We start from the raw sequence: 12,513 nt of genomic DNA on the forward strand, positions 1-12,513 counted from the left end.
GAAATCCTATCATTATTTTTGCCAGTATCTAATCCTTCCACAGTATAGTTGATGGAACATTGTAGAACTTTAATAAATAGTTGCTAAATGAATATATAAATGAAGGAATGAATGAATAAAAAGGTAAATAAATTTGTCCTGTCTAGAAAAACATACATGATCTTTTAAATTTTGTTATAGTAAAGATTTTCTGAATGAAGACAGGGTATAATTGGTTAACTTCTGAGGAACCTAATTTCATTATCCATGCTTTTAGGCTATAATATTTGTGTTTAATACATTATATGTGTGTAGTATGAGCTTGTGTGTACATAATTATGTATATATATACATATTATTTGAAATGTATTTCAATAGCATATAGCACATAGAATGCACTTCATAAGCACTACCAATTTTCCATTATTGCTTTTATAGGAAGCATATTTTATATGAGTAAATCATATATATCTGGTCTATATATTTAGCTCATTATGAAAAAGATTAGTATTTCTGTCACTTAAATATATTTAATATATTCTTTACAATGTAAACAGACAGCTTTTATGTATAAATTTAAGAAAAGTTCATACTTTTATGTTCATTATGTTATATATTTATATATAAAAAGGTTTGGCTGGGGCTGGGAAGGTGACTCAGTGATAGAGTGCTTGCCTTGCATGCATGAGGCCCTGTGTTCGATTCCTCAGAGCCACATAAGCAGAAAAAGCCAGAAGTGGTGCTATGGCTCAAGTGGTAGAGTACTAGCCTTGAGCTGAAGAGCTCAGGGACAGCACCCAGGCCCAGAGTTGAGGCCCATGACACAAAAAAAAGGTTTGAGAACTTTTCCATTATACATATATATATAATATATTCACACACATATATATTATATAGTGATACACACATATATAATATATACATATTATATATATATATGTACTGATTTCTTGATGTATCCACTATCTCACAGTATCAAAGGCCTGATTAGAGCTGACACTGTGATTAGATCTGAGTACCCCCTTAGGTCTAGATATTTAAACAGAGGAAACATTGCTGTGAGAAGAAAATATTTTAAGTGCCAGGATAAGGGAAAGGTAAAGGTTTTGGAACTTTTCCATTTTATGCTTAGTTAGATCCTCACTATACAGGCTGTAGAAATCTACAGAAGGCATTTGAGCTGAGATACAATGCTCAATCAAGAAGATCATTTTGGTGACAGAGTAGAAGATGAAGTGGAAGAGGAGGTTGGAGAATTATAATGTCCATTTTTTAAGCACTACAGTTTTTCCATCATTGCTTTCACTTAGTGTTTCTAACCCACCTAACTTTGCCTCCTCCCTTCACAGTGCTTATGAATGGGAAGTACATTATAAAGTGGATAAATAAGGCAATTTGCTAGCTTTCCACACTCTGAACTATTATATCTACATCCTATACCATCCTTATTGGGGCTGTAATTACTTCTCTGAATATAATGTGGTATAGGTTGTGTTGTCCATTAAACCCTTATTTCTAAGGAACAAATTTATTACAAATCATGTTACTTGAATGCAAGAATCATGCAACCATTATTCACTAGAGAAATAAAGTATTGAATGTTAACACATAATATATAATAATGATAGAATATAGATGCATGCAAGCCTCTCTCTGTTGCTAAAATCTTAGATACTTTTTGCCTAGTACAATTCATGATTTGGTAAAGCAAGAATCAAACTCTCAGGAATGGGAACAATTTTAGAATCAATGGAGTAAAATGAAGCAGATGGCTAGTTAGATTTCAAAGATCTCTCTATGTATGTGATTGCGATTAGATTTTTTTTCACACATACAATTGTAATTATAATCTTCTTACCTCCATACTGGACATATGGTAGAGCGGAAGTGTTTGAAGCATCATTAAGATCTATTTGTGTTTGGAAAGCAAAATATACCATCTTTGTTTAAAATACCAGATTTTTCTTCAAAATAACAAATGATTCTCTGAGAAGGAAAAATGTTTCTATTTCCATAAGCCCTCTGTCCTCAGAAGAAGAGAAAGATAACTAACACTATGCATAAGACGAGGAGAAAGGACAGAATGAATTTGCTCCCTAGAAAGTAATTGTCATTTACTTAGCAATTCTATCCTAGACATTGTCCCCACTGTCTGTTTACAAGTTTGAGGATTGCAGCAGACGGCAGATGGTACAAGTGGCACACACACACACACGCACACACACATACCTTTGTTTGAATAAGAGTGGGAATAAATAATACCAACAATAAGAAAGTTCTACGTTATTTACTGCATAAACAATGAATAAGAAGTTTGGATTGATGCACTGAAAGGTGATAAAAAAAAAAAGAAGAATCCATGACCTCTATCAGAGATATGAAATCCCTAAGGGAATGATACATAAAACCAATAGGTACTAGTAAGATATTGGTGCACTACGTTAGTGCTAAGTTTTATGACCAGGAAAACCAGAGAAGGTAGATAGACAAGATACAAGGAATCATGAAAATGGATCTAAGTTTAATTTCAGGAAACTCTAAACAGTCCCTGTAGACAAATAGTACTAGGAACTGATTGTGGTGAGCCAAGTGACAGAACAACTTTCTGTAGGACAATGACAAAAGAAGATAACCAAGTGGCTACCACCTGTAACTTACGTGACAGGCTGAGATTAAGAGGATCACAGCTTGAGGCCACCTAGGTAAGAAGTTCATGAAGCCCAATTTCAGTGTGATGTTGGTGGTAAAAGATCACAAACAAGTCCACACTAAAGTCACCAGCACAACTATATTCATTGCAGCATTATTTACCATGGCTAAGATATGGAATCACCCATGTAACACTCAGTAGATGAATGGATCAAGAAAATGTGGAATTCTATGCTTCCATCAGAAAGAATGACATCACCTTATTTGTAAAGAAATGGAAAGACTTGGAAAAAAGTCATATTAACTGAAGCAAGACAGACCTAAAGAAACAGAGATCCCATGGTTTCCCTCATTTGTAATAACTAGTATATGTCTAGGATAGACCTAGCAGAGGATCACAATAGCTCAATAGCTATATATACATGATCATAGAAAATGATGTTAATTGAAATCAACTATGGAAACAAGAGATTCTTCCTTGTTGTTCTTTTCAATGTGCTGTGTCACTGCCCTATGTCTTGTATATATGTCTATCTGATTTGAGGAAGGGAAGGGGAACAACAAAATGATAAGACAAAGGACTAAAGGTAAACCAATGCAACAGTGATACTCACAAAACACTATGTTGGAAATGAACTTTACAACTTGAGGGGTAGGGGGAATGAAGAGGGAGGGAATATGGGAGAAAAATGAGGGAGGGGGTAACAATGTATTACAAAAATGTACTATCTTACATATGTAACTGTCACCCCTCTGTACATCACCTTGACAATAAAATAAAATTAAAAAACAGAGTAAAAAGAGCTGGAGGCAAGGCTCAAACTGTAGACAGCCTGCCTCAAAGTACTAGGCCCTAAATTCAAACTCCAAAAGGAGACAATGACACCGATCGAAACAAAGATAATGTCTCCTTGAATGAAACTTCTGCCTGTCCTTCCTGAGCATGTCATTTCATTTTATTTTTTCCATACTGGGATTTGAATTCAGCAATTCTATTCTATCCACTTGAGCCTCATCTCAGCCCATTTGTACTCTAGTTTACTTTTCAGGTAGTTTTTCACGTTAGCCCAGGGCTAACTTTACACTGCCTATGCTTCACATATAGCAAGATTTACAGGCACAATCGCCACCTCTAGCTTATTTGTTGAAATACAGTCTACTGATTTTTTTTTGCCTGTGCTGGCCTCAAACTTTGGATCTCAATCTCTGTTCTTGAGTAGATGGGATTCCTATGTGGCTATTTTTGAATAATAGAATGAATGCTACCAAAAAAAGTAATTTTGCTTACTTTACAGGGCTTTTGTGAGAATGCAGTATCCTTATACAAACTTGTGCTTTGGAACCTCTACAACACATAAACAAATGAATTCAAAATGAGTATTACCCAGGCCCTGTTTTGTTTTCCATTTTAACAAAAGGCAACACAAGTAGCAGACAACAGGTATGTGAATTTTGCACTTTTAGTACTGTCAGAACAGACAGTAGAAGAGAAAATACAATGAAAACAGGACACTCTTATTTCCCCCTGTTGAAAATAAGGGGAAGTCATTGACCTCAATTACTTGTTTATGTCTTTTTCTATTAATTTGACATCTATCTAAGTATATATAGGTATATATATATATATATATATATATATATATATACACACACATATATGTTTTGTGAGTATCACTGTTGCATTAGTTCACTCTTTGTCCTTTGTCTTGTCATTTTGTTGTTCCCTTTCCCTTCCCCAAATCAAATAGACATATATATATATACTTATATGTATATATACATGTATATACATATATATATATATATATATATATGCTTTAAGCTAAATAACCTTGTGGTCAGCTTTAAGTTTGAGGAATGTCTTTATCAATGACCTAGGTCGCCACTGCTTTGAAATGACATCATCATGCTTGAAATGATGTCACTATGGAAGACAGCATCCCTAAGTTTCTGTGCATGGGCAGGGATGTCTAGATCAGCACCTCACTCCAAAACTACCTTTCGTGATAAAGATATGGGAGAATCATTTAGCCTTTGGATAAACCAAATTAAGCAACACTCCCATTACCAAAGAAACTAAGGATGAGCTGTGTGTGATAAACAGTGCTGTCAATTCCAGTTTAGGTTGAGGATATTTCTTTTCTATTCTAAAATACAGAATGTTATGTCAGCTTGGCTGTGCACAAGGGTATCCTTGGCTATACATAGGAAGGATATCTTTTTGTCTTTCTTATCGCTTTAAAGGATTGTTTGGAAAGCATATTATTATATTCTAGTTTAAGGTATAAAATAAATAAGTCATGCCTTTTCTTTCTTCCTCTGAGGAGGTTTCTTAGTTGGAAAAATGTTTGGTATTTAATCAACTTTCCTAAGGAACAACACAGTGAGTGATTACTATAATGAACTGGCTGGCTGGATTTTCAATGAAAAGGGCCAATGCATAAATCTCCAGAAGATAGTTTAATAAAGACATAAACGTTCTTTCCCTTTGTTAGCCTAGACCCCCTTACTTCCTTTACCCTGTATGTATGACTACCCCTAACTTCGAAGGTTGAGAAGCTAGTTTGTGAGTTCATTTCCTTCTCCTTCTCTTTGGCCAAGAATACACTTGTCTATTCTGATAAAATCATGCCCTATCCCCTTATTGTTTTTACCACTCCAAGAGGGAAAAAAGGCCCAGTTTAGATTTTTAAAAATTGGTAGTAGAATTGGTGTCTGTATTAGTTATGATGAGCTACCTTACATTTCTACTCCCAAGAGTTTTGGTTTCTAAAATGGGAGCCTTGACCCTAACTCATAGAGAAATCCTAACAATGCTCATGTCTACTTCTGGGTGCTTGTCAAAGTCTTCTTGTGTCAGTTTGGCCAGATTTCTAGGATCTGATTTCTATTATTTTCTAGATCATAATGATCTCTGTGTATTGAGTCTGGTTCTATTCATTTCGGCTTTTTCAGAACTCTCTTTTTCATTGTTCATTACCAGTCTCAAATCTTGGACAACAAAGACAGCGACTAGGACAAATGTTCTGTCTCAACTTGGCATTGGATTTTAATGTCATTGATTGACCAGAATTTAACAATTTTGCAAGACCTGTCCTGACTTCCTCTTCTCCATGAAAACCTTCTATAAGTTGCCTATAAACGTTAAAACCTTTCAAGAACATTTGGTGAAGTCTTTGAGCTACTCTTTTTTCTAAGTCTCTCCTTAATTTGGTCTGCAGTAACCTACTGCTAAACAATGATATATTTTCAAATGAATGTGCCGAAATGCAGGCATCTTAATATGTATTGTCTTCTCTAAAACAATTACTTCAGGAGACTATTTAATCTAATGATATGTCTATTACTCAAGGGCTTATTCTCTGTAATATTATCAGTGGTAAAAAAAATCATCTTTTGAAAATGGATCTTTGGCAACAGCTAAATTGTAATTCATAGTCAAGCTAGTAGAAAATAGATGATCAGCAGGGCTAATGTAATTTCATAAGTGAAAAATAAGGTGCAACTCTGAAGCAGTAGGTTTATCTGTTTTTTTTCTTTCAGAAGTTTTAGACCAGTGGCAAAGATGAATTTTGAATGGTTGAATCATTGGCATGAACACTGTACATTTTCACATAACAAGATTGTGTTGATGGTTTATCAATGCAGTACGTGGATCATTATGCTCAATGAGATGTAAGTTCATAAGATCATCTATTTCTCTATTATATAATCTTGTTTTGTTACCATTATTCAAGTCTGCTAACTTTAAGTGTGAAATATTATTCATGTGAGAAACTTGAACATATTAATATATTGAAATATTAACCTCAACTTGGAAGCGAGTTTCTTGGATTATAAATTGACCTTAAATGGCTTGCTTAGCTTTCCTATCTATAAGTTGGGTTTTAAACTCACAAATCTTACCAACTACATAGATGATTTTGTAAACACTACTTCATTTTTTTGTGCCACTGTGTTTTTCCTTTATTAAGTAACAATGTTAGCTTGGATTTTCACAAGTTTTTTAGATGTTTAAGTTTTTTTTTGATACCAGTCTTGGGGCTTGAACATAGGGCCTGGGCCCTATCCCTGAGCTTTCCCCAGAGCTCTATTTCTGGCTTTATAAAAGTTAATTGGCTCTGGGAGTCTCATAGACTTTCTGGCATTAAACTGTGCTGGTCAGATCTCAGCCTCCTGAGTAGCTAGGATTATAGGCATGAGCCACCAATGCCCAGCTTAGAGTTATAAATCTTTAAACCTGTCAAGGATTCTATTTTGTTTTAAATACTAATCTAGTGCTATACATTTGTCACACTAGCTTATTCTAAATAGAACCAATCCCTATGAGTTTCTTCCCAGATTTGCTGCTTTCAGGCAAAAAATGAAATTTCCAGATGAGGCAGATACTTGTCAGTGCTCACACATAGCCCCGGAATCTTAAAATTATGATGGCTTTTGTGGACTTTCAATTGTGAGTATTTGTATGTGTTTGGAGAATTTTCTAGAAATGTGGCAGAGAACTCTTCCCCAAGTAGGCGCTCTCAAACTACAAGTAAATTAACATCTTCTCTTTCAGCAGCCTTCACTTAAACTTTCTAGGAGTTGCTATTCAACAATTCCCAATTTCTTATTTTTTTTTCAATTTTAAATTTGCTTTATTGTTATTTTAAAGGTGATAGACAGAGGGGTCACATTTATACAAGTCAAGTAATAAGTACATTTCCTTTCATATAGTTTCATCTGTTTCCCCATTAGCTCCCATCCCTCCCTCCCATCAAAATATACATTTTTAAAGGACACAAGGCCTATTTATGATGAGTTCAATTGCTTTAGGTTGTTTAGGTAAGGATATTGCATATTATTGAATAGTAAGGCAGGATAATTTTGGACTCCTTGGGTGAAGAGATTTCTGAGCTCTGCTTTTGCACTTCCCCAGAGGAAATGTTCCAATCACTTCCTTGCGGTCACTGGCTTAATGACTGACCCTTTTGTGAGCCCCTTTGGTGTCACCGCTTTTCCCATATCCCTCACTTGTATTTCTTTGACTCCTATATAAACTAATTACACTTAGTTTCTAGGGGAGCCTAAATTAAGACCCACATCACTCTAAAATTACCACGATTTGAATCCACAAGTCAAAGGGACTTCAGATGACTCTACCTATGATAAGGAGTAGTATGTTGCATCATTGCAATTTGAACATTTACATGAGGCTATGATAGATCTATTTTCTTTTACATTATGCCCATGACAAAACAGACAGCCATTTCACTAAGTACCAGACAGACCAATTTATAGTTTAGTGTGTGACTTGGACATGATGCATGAGCTCTATTTCTTTTCTTTTTAAAATTTTATTGTTAAGAAGCTGTACAGAGGGGTTATAGTTACATGAGTAAAGCAATGAGTTCATTACTTGTAGATCATTGTTACCCCTTCCCTTCCTTGCTGTTGTCCCATTCTTTCTTCATTTTAACTTAAAATTATATTGGTGTATTATGAGATGAGGTCACACTGCTCAGGGTGGCCTATAACTCTTGAACACAAGTGATTCTCCTGGCCTCAGCATCCCAAGTAGTTGAAACTAGAGGCGCTTACTGCTACATCTGACTCTTTTTCAATTTAGGATCACCTATCTCAATGTAGATTAAATAGAGTAACACATTAAAATATTTACTACATGACACAATCTTTTAAGAATGCCATTAATTTTCCCACTGACTTTCAATTCATTTTATTTTTTGTTTGTTCTTTCTTGCAAGGTTGCTATTCCTTGTTTGAATTAAATAGTGTACACAATAATATAAGACATTTCATTTTTTTGTTTTTTGTTTTGGTATTATTTATTTGTTTGGTGTCACTTTAAGTAATCCACAACCTGAGTCTGTTTGCAGACAAAAATAGGCAAGTTTGGCGGGTGCTAGTGGCTCATTCCTGTAATCCTAGCTAGTCCAGGGAGCTGAGATCTGAGGATCACCATTCAATTCCACTGCATGAGACTATCCTAATGGCCTCTTCTTATCTCATTGAAGAAGACACTACCTCAAAAGCCACATTCACAGGTATTCAGGATTAACACGTCAATACATTTTTAGGACACGCAATTCAACCCATGCTTGTTCATCTGTTGAGAAGGAAGGAGAGTTCTCCTGCTTTTTGTTGTGTGTCATAATTAGTTCAGTGACACGGAAATCCATGTGCAGAAGAGGTCTCCCAAACCTCAGAGTGTAATGCAGTGTAGTTACTATCCAGAAATTCTTATAAAGTGTTATCTTCAATGTGCAAGCTGTTTCATATCATTGGCATTTTGGAACATGAATCTCTCCTTTCTCTTCTGAAGAGGATTTCAGGAGATGTAGTTGGGCAGAATGAGGAGGGAGAGATTCCACAGGAGACTGGATCCAGAGGTAAGGAATGACAGCAGTCATCCCTTGTCCCTAGATATAGAAGCCCCATTGAAGTGTCTCCTTGCCATCCTGGCAGGGACAAACCCCTCCTCACTCCAGATAGAGGTATTGAGTTTATCTTGGAGCCCAGTTTTTATCTTGGGAATTGCTTACCCACAGGGGTTTCCAAAGGTGAGGCCTGGCTAGGGGAAAAGATTGGCTGGATGCTTAAAGCAGCCTTCAGGAAGTGAGGTGGTGGATGTATCCACCAGTGTGCGGTAAGCACCAAGCTGTAAGGGAAACAAACCCATTAGCCTGGGTGGGTTTTATATACGTAAAGAGTATTTTTATGCTGGAGATGTATAAACAACAACAACAACAATCACAGTACTGCCATGACAAAGGCAAAGAAGCCTCAAAAGAAAGGAAAATGTTTTCATGTGGTTTAAAAAATTCTTTAAAAATGTTTCTTTGTTTCCTGTTATTTGAGCCCTGCATTTTATGTTGCACAGACTGGAATAAATGATATAACTGATGCTGCTTCTGGTCATTGCTCTTCAAAGTGTATCCAGGTTTTTGTTAATCAATTTTACCCCCCTTCTCATTGGAGGTGAAGTTTAACTTAGTGCCTCTTAGTCTTGGTTTTAAAGTACTTGATTACTGGTGGTAACATTTAAAAAAATGTCATAAGGGGACAAATGATCAAATTAGAAGCAAGAGAGAAAACAAACTAAGAGTGATGAAAAATACTCTGCAATAAATGTGCAGACTTCATTGAGATCATTACAGTTGGTAAGGTACATTTAAAACTTGGTAGTCAGCAAGATTAATAAAGGAAGCATTCTAAGAATTCTAAGATATACATTTTCAGTTATGATAAGAATGAAATATAGAGACTGTCTAGAATGACCTGAACTCTAGAAAAAAGTATTCTATTCAATCAATAGTCACTAAAGACAACTTAAAAACCTGCTCATGTTATATGCTAACAATGTAAAGAATCTCATTATTTTGACCTTACCAAAAAACAGGCAAATTAGATTCCAACTAGATAAGTTAAAGCCGGCTATAAAACTGAAGTGTCATTGTAACCCCAGTTTTCAAATAGTCAATTCTCTTTAAACTTGAATAATAACATGAAATTTCCCTGTTTGCTTGCTTATGTTCCTTATAGATGAATGGCCTTGGACATTTTTAAGTGGCTAGCATTTCAAGTTGTAAAGTTTCTCTACCCAGTGACATTCTGTTTGTTATACCTGTGAGGTCTCTAGCCAGCTTGATGAAAAAGCACATGGCTTTTGAAGCCCTGTGTTAGCTTGATGAAAGCCCTCAGACAATTTCTAGCTTTTCGTTCCATACAGAATCCTTTCAGTTTTTTTAAGCATCCCATGCAGATTGTTTTAAGCCTTGTCATTTTCTCCTCTGTGACCTACTTTTGCTATATGCTAAGCCATCCCATGGATCTGAAGAATGCATTATCTGCAGACAATCACAATAAGTAGTTTTGCCAAGAAGCAGAACACCCACAGAAATGAAATGGACTTTCTCAAAACCTATCAAGGTTTCATCCCATTTCTAGGCTTTTCCAGTGTTTTAACACTATCATTGGTAATTGGTGTCATTTAAATAAAAATCAGTTAGGGCCTGGCATCAGTGGCTCATGCCTGTAATTCTAGCTACTCGGGAGGCTGAGATCTGAGGAACACAGTTCAAAGCCAGCCTGGGCAGGAAAATTTGTATTCTTATCTCCAATGAGCCAAACTGGAAGTGGTGTTGTGGATCAAGGTAGAGCACTAGCCTTGAGCAGAAGAGTCCAGGGACAGTACCCAGACCTTGAGTTCAAGCCCCATGACCAACAGAAAGAAAGAAAGAAGAAAGAGAGAAAGAGAGAGAGAGAAAGAGAGAGAGACAGAGACAGAGAGAAAAAAAGCAAAAGAAAGAAAGAAAGAAAGAAAGAAAGAAAGAAAGAAAGAAAGAAAGAAAAAAGAAAAAAGAGAAATAAAGAAGAAAAGAGAAAAAGAAGTTAAAATGCAATGTACACACATTAAAACCATTCTGAATCCCTAACTGTGATAACTTCTTTGTTTTTTAAGATTCACATTCAGTAATTCATGACCATCCCACAGAGCAAGTCTGATTATAGTTGTCCATGAACTCTATGACCATTGATTACTTTGACAACAATTCTATTGTAAGCCGTATATCATCTTAATTTCCTTTGAAAAGCTAAAAGCTATTATGAGAGCATTAAAATAGTAATATTACTATTCATATGCATCAAGGTTTATTTTCCCTACTTCTACTTATATCATTTGTCCTTACTGTTATGGATATGACATGTTCCCTCCCACAAAAGGTTTGTGTGTTGGAGGCTTAGTTTTTAATACAGCAGAGTTTAGAGATTTTTGAATTTGGGAAATGATTTGTTCATGACAGCTTTGGCTTAATGTGCAGATTAATCTACTGATAGATTCACAATTTGATGTCATTATTGGGAAATGAGGGAAATATTAGGACATGGAGCCTGTTTAGAGGAAATATCTCTGGGGGTATGCCTTTGAACACTATATCTTGTTTCCTTCCCTTTACTGTTGGTCTGTTTTCTGTTTCTTCTTTCTCTCCTATATGTGCTGTACATTGATGTGACTGTCAGAGCAATAGGTTAGTTTATACAGCATTAGTATGAAGTGAGTGTGAGGTGGGTTTTTCTGAACATGCTGAACCTATATTAAAGACTCCATGTATTGTATGACTGATGAACTAGAACATAGTGATGAGATGTAAGTCAAGAGCCAAAATTTATCTTGAGCTTTGTTAGTCACTTTAATAGCTATTCACCTTAATTCCTAGCCTAATATTCACATGATGAGTATATTAACTTGCAGGGAGATACTACTAAGTTTAGCAAACTTCTAGCTTCTACAAACTGTACAAACTAAGAATGTTGTCAGATAATGTTACAGCCTATAGATGAGATTTCTCTGCCTTGCTGTAGCCTCCTACCTGATATTTCCACTAATTATATTGGAGGAAATTTATCAATGTAATTGTAAACAGATGGTTTTATTGCTTTCTTTTGTTTTGTGGCTGACTATAAAATTACCTCTGTCATGTGGGTTAGAAGAGTCGCTCAGGGTAACTTGAATCTATGTCTCTGGGCCTTGGTCAGTCTGATTTTCTAGAATAAACTATGTTCTTATTTTCTTTAAAGCAGAGTTGTTATTTTACCTCAACATGAGTAATGTGCTCTGCTATGATGTTGACAGGTACGACAGCACTAGGTGACAGGAGATTTTAATTTCCATTCCACTTTCACAGAACCATGATCATATATGTGAAATGTCATGATGCAATACTTGGCAGAAATGCTCATGACCAAGATCATTGTTAACAACATGAAGCTACTGATGATCTATAATAAAATAATTTATAACGATATTACAAATGTATAGTCCTTTGTTGCTTCTATGAGAGAACATTAATAACCTTACATCAACAAACAAACAAAAAACCACTG

At 35.5% G+C, this 12,513-nt stretch overlaps 1 protein-coding gene across 1 annotated transcript in view; it reads right to left on the reverse strand.

Annotated features, from left to right (window-relative positions):
* Positions 1-12,513, reverse strand: part of Galntl6 (polypeptide N-acetylgalactosaminyltransferase like 6) — an 847,322-nt gene that overhangs the window by 341,609 nt on the left and 493,200 nt on the right. The gene's annotated exons all lie outside the window — the stretch shown is intronic.

The sequence above is a fragment of the Dipodomys merriami genome, unplaced genomic scaffold (assembly GCF_024711535.1).
Source record: "Dipodomys merriami isolate MVZ:Mamm:240054 unplaced genomic scaffold, mDipMer1.0.p SCAF_12, whole genome shotgun sequence".
Classification (NCBI taxonomy): domain Eukaryota; kingdom Metazoa; phylum Chordata; class Mammalia; order Rodentia; family Heteromyidae; genus Dipodomys; species Dipodomys merriami.